This window comes from Erinaceus europaeus, chromosome 5, assembly GCF_950295315.1.
Source record: "Erinaceus europaeus chromosome 5, mEriEur2.1, whole genome shotgun sequence".
NCBI lineage: Eukaryota > Metazoa > Chordata > Mammalia > Eulipotyphla > Erinaceidae > Erinaceus > Erinaceus europaeus.
In genome coordinates this window covers 1,798,252-1,802,912 of record NC_080166.1, presented here as the reverse complement: position 1 = coordinate 1,802,912, position 4,661 = coordinate 1,798,252, and the positions used below count along the sequence as shown (strand labels likewise).

At 49.1% G+C, this 4,661-nt stretch overlaps 1 long non-coding RNA gene across 1 annotated transcript; it reads right to left on the bottom strand.

Moving 5' to 3' along the window:
* Nucleotides 1-496: 496 nt before the first annotated feature.
* On the bottom strand, nucleotides 497-4,269 carry LOC132538566 (uncharacterized). The gene is made up of 3 exons (XR_009549903.1): nucleotides 2,229-4,269; nucleotides 1,402-2,140; nucleotides 497-1,068 (listed from the first exon to the last, which is right to left on the bottom strand). It is a non-coding gene; the product is annotated as an uncharacterized LOC132538566 (long non-coding RNA).
* Nucleotides 4,270-4,661: the final 392 nt, after the last annotated feature.

The window sequence follows — 4,661 nt, the reverse complement described above, 5'->3', positions numbered from 1 at the left end:
GTTCCCTGCACAAAAACCGTCCTGGGTTCTGTTCTTCTCGCCAACTGCTCAGCTGACTTGTGAATGAGGCTGTGGGGCCGGCTGCACGTTCTGTAATGTCTCCTTTCCTTATTTCCTCCTTTACCGTCTTATCTCAAAAAGCATGATGGTGTGCCTGGTGAAGTGCGCCAGTTACCACTGACAACAACCTGGGTTCCAACCTCAGCCCCCACTGCAGAGGGGACTTCACGAGTAGTGAGGCAGAATGGCAAATCTCTCTCTCTCTCTCTCTATCTCTATCTCTATCTCTCTCTTTCTCTCCCCACTTCCTTCTCTTTTTGTCTCTATAAAGGAAGCTAGTAATCTGCATGATCTGGGAGGTCCTTCAGCAGTACAGCTCTGGACTTATAAGCACGAGGTCCTAGTTTGATCCCTGGCGCTGCATGTGCCAGTGTTCCTCTGGCCATTCCCACCTTCTAGTTTATGAAATAAGCCACCAAGTCGGAGATGCCGCCATGACGCCTTCCTGACCTTCCTGGGCAGACGCCCTCACCATGTGTCCTGGAGCCTCCCCTCCCCCGAGCCCTGCCCCACTAGGGACAGACAGACACAGGCTGGGGTGTGGATCCACCTGCCAACACCCATGTCCAGCAGAGAAGCAATGACAGAAGCCAGACTCCCACCTTCTGCTCCCCATAAAGAATTTGGGTCCAGACTCCCAGAGGGATAAAGAACAGGGAAGCTTCCAGTGGAGGGGATGGGACACGGAGCTCTGGTGGTCCCACTGTGATCTTACAATCTTGTTGATCATTAAATCACTAATAAAAAATAAGTCTTTAAAAAATCTTATTGTTTTCAGTTTTTCTGTTTATTAAGAGTAAAGAACATAACTTTTCTCTGTTTTTTTTTTTTCATTTTATTTGTGTTTTTGCTGTGCAGACTATAGATTGAGACTTCTCTATGGAAGCTTTTCTTAGGGGTGTTTTCCTGGAAAGAGTCTCTGAGACTGTTGGTACCAAAGGTTTATTGGGGGCGTGTCTCAGGAGACACACCTCTAGTGGTCTGAGGAGTCACAGAAGTCGTCCACACCTCTAGTGGTCTGAGGAGTCACACATGTCGTCCATACCTCTAGTGGTCTGAGAAGTCACAGAAGTCGTCCACACCTCTAGTGGTCTGAGGAGTCACAGAAGTCGTCCACACCTCTAGTGGTCTGAGGAGTCACAGAAGTCGTCCACACCTCTAGTGGTCTGAGGAGTCACAGAAGTCGTCCACACCTCTAGTGGTCTGAGGAGTCACACATGTCGTCCACACCTCTAGTGGTCTGAGGAGTCACACATGTCGTCCACACCTCTAGTGGTCTGAGGAGTCACACATGTCGTCCACACCTCTAGTGGTCTGAGGAGTCACACATGTCGTCCACACCTCTAGTGGTCTGAGGAGTCACACATGTCGTCCACTACACAATTGCCACAAACTCCTCACACATTCCTGTGCCAAGCTCTGGGGCTTACATGCTTCACATGACTGTTAACTGATTGAGACAAATGTGTAGGACTTGGCACACTCCCATTAGCCAGTCATTGCATCTGTCTGCAAGCACAAACTTAGGTGAAGTGGTTCCCTGCAACCAAGAACAATTCCTGGGAGTCATGGCATTGTGGCCTGTAAGCTGCTAGTTCTGGAAGCTGAGGCAGGAGCACACTTTTCCTGGAGGGGAGAATCTGCAAGAAGATCAGAGCTCCCACTAAATCATGACAGGCCACTCACATCTCTCTACCTGACAGTGACGCCACTCCACCCAGAAACAGCTCTGCCATGGCTCTGGTTGGTCTGTTTCTAGTCTTCTTCTTCTAGCGTTTGCTGTCTGTTTCTAGTGAAATCGGAGAAGTTCTAGTAAGACGGCCACCACTGCTGTAGTCAATCTCAATTCGTCAGTTCACCATCTTGCTCCTTCATCACTAGTCCATTGACTTATCCGGCATCCTCAAAACTATCCGCTGGTCTCGTGGCTAGTTTCTGGGAATGCCCTAAGTCCTCGTTCTTCCTATGTCTTTCTCAGGCTCTCACTAAACCCACGCATGGGAGCAGCACAGTGCTTCAGCCAACGTGTCTACAAGCAAACCCATCCTTGGAATGTGTGTCAATTCTCATCAAGATAAATCTATAGTAATTTAAAAACAAAAACAAACAAACAAAAAAGCTTTAGGGGCATGGCCCAGGGTAGGTTTAAAACAATCGAGGTTTATTACGTGGCGTTTATCAGGTTCGGTAAAGAGGCGAATATCGACTAGTCCTCATGGCTGGGGAGGCATGAGTCTTTTAAGCTAGTTTCACCAGAGCTGAGCCACACGTGTGCAGTCTCGGGAGGGGCAGTCACGGCGGGTCCTGGGAGCAAAACTGCATGGAGCTGTGCAGGAAGTGAGGGGCAGGGAAAGAGAGAGCGAGAGCCTGACTTCCAAGAGCTAAATCAGTTACGACACTCCTACAATCCCTTGTAGGCTTGCGTAAGTTCATGCTATGCTCTTGGGCTGAAGTCAGCCATATGCTACTCATGTTCACCAACTGTTGGTAGCCACATCTGTGTACCAACATAAAGCTACTCTGCCTTCTGAGATTGCAAAGATTAAAGAGACCTGATTTGCTCCCCAGTGACTAGTAATTCTCCCTAAGTCATGGTGTCATACTGATGAGCCAGCGTTCAGCTTCTTGCGAACAGTTTGGATGGACACTAAGCAGCGCCACTAGCTGAAGGAGCATCTGGGAGCTGAGTTAGCTCTGTGCGTAAGCCTCCATCCTCACCATCGCACACTGGGCTCACGAGTCCCTTGTCCTTACACTGGGCTGAGTTGAAGAGGACAGAGGCTGACTCACACCTGATATCCGGTCTACTTGGCATGTCTATACTACAAGCCATCAGGTGCTGTCCAACCATGTAAGTCCATGCACACACATCCTCCCTAGACGTCCGCCCAGTTCACTTTCAGACCCTACAAGACCATCCAGGTCCTTTGTGTTTTGCTTCCAGAGGGCACTGTTGGGGCATGAATGTAGTTAGCACGTGGCTGATGTCAGCCTGATGAGCATACAGCAGGACTTATGCAAACCCACAAGGGATCGTGTGTGTGGAGGAAGTTAACTGAGTGCCTAGCAAAACCAAAACCGTGCTATGTTCTGGAGCTCTCTTCCTGCTGCCTCTGTCTGCTCTCCTTCTCCTCAGAACCCACCACGCTGCTCTCCCGGAGACCTGAACACTGGTTAAGTATCGAATGCTGGTACCTGGCTTAAAGACCCACGGCTCCCCACCGTCATGACTAGCTGGTTTTGGCCACTTTGCCTGCTTTGCTGAACCTAAATAACCCACTAAGTAATAAATCTCCTGTTTTTTAAAACCCCAGACAAAACCACGTGAAGTTTTATTTTGTTTATAACTATAGGACATTGCAGATACCAACCGCTTTAGGCTGGGTGCCCTGCAAACTAGCCTCTGAGATAGAGTCTCATGAAGAAAGTATGTTGTGGACTGTACTCGGAAGACAGGAAGCCAGTGGGCAGGCCAGTCTATCCTCACATCCTCAGGTCACCAGCCACAGGCTGTCCCTTAATAGGAAGAGATAGATAAGACACTCAGTACCATCTATAAAGAGAGACAGAGCTAGGCGATGTCCAGAGATAATGGTGTCAGAAGCGAGAAGGTGTCAGGGGGTTCCTGGGAAGGGCACGTATGCGACACGCCAGCCACAGCGGTCACCACAGTGGAAGAGTAACCTTTTCTACTTTGAATTCAAGTATTATCTGCTGCTGCATAAAATATTACCCAAAGCACAGTAACTGTAAACAATAATGAACACGTGCTGTCTCGCAGTGTTTGTGTATCGATAACTAAAGAGCCAATTCATTGCATGATTCTGGCCCATGGTCTCTCACAAGGTTGTTGTAAAGATATTAAGGTATGGGGACTTGAGTGTAATTGGCATTCGGCTGGCATGAGCCTACTAGCCATTCTACAGGTTTGCATAAGCCAAGTCACAGGGGTCGTGGATGCAAGGGAAGCTATTTTAGTGCACGTATTCCGGAAATGCGCTCTCGGTTCCAGCTAGCTCTTCCTGCTCACTCTCCTCCCCAGGAAGCCGCCATGACGCTTCTCCTGGGTCCTGAACATGTGTGGCTGAGCTCTGGCCCTCTCCAGCCAGCACGACTCGCCGTACCTCAATAACTGCGATGTAATAAACTCCCCCATTTGCTTAAACCCCGACCAAAGTGTGTGCAAAGTCTTTTATCTACTGATTTTTAAAATGATTATATCAGCTGAGCCTGTTGTCTTGGGAACCTGACTTCGGCTGGAAAGCCTACTTCCACGGTTCGCAGGGTAAGCTGGTTATGGGTGGCACGAAATCTGAACTCCTTGCCACGTGAATGTTTTTATCAGGTTGTCACTGCCGCCTTCATCTAGAGCTGCCAGCTGGTTTCTGAATCAGAGAAGGCAGAGAGAGTGAGGAAGTAGCTGCAGTGTCTTTCCGCTCGCTCTGTGGTCACTTCTCAAAGCTCCCTTGTTATGTGTGCTGCCCCGTTGTGCGGGGTGAGGCTACCCAGGGGTGAGAACTCTGTGGTGAGGACAGGTAGGGCTCTTCTCCTGGACAGTAACTACACAATTAGTCATGCAGAGAGACACAAATGTGTTATTG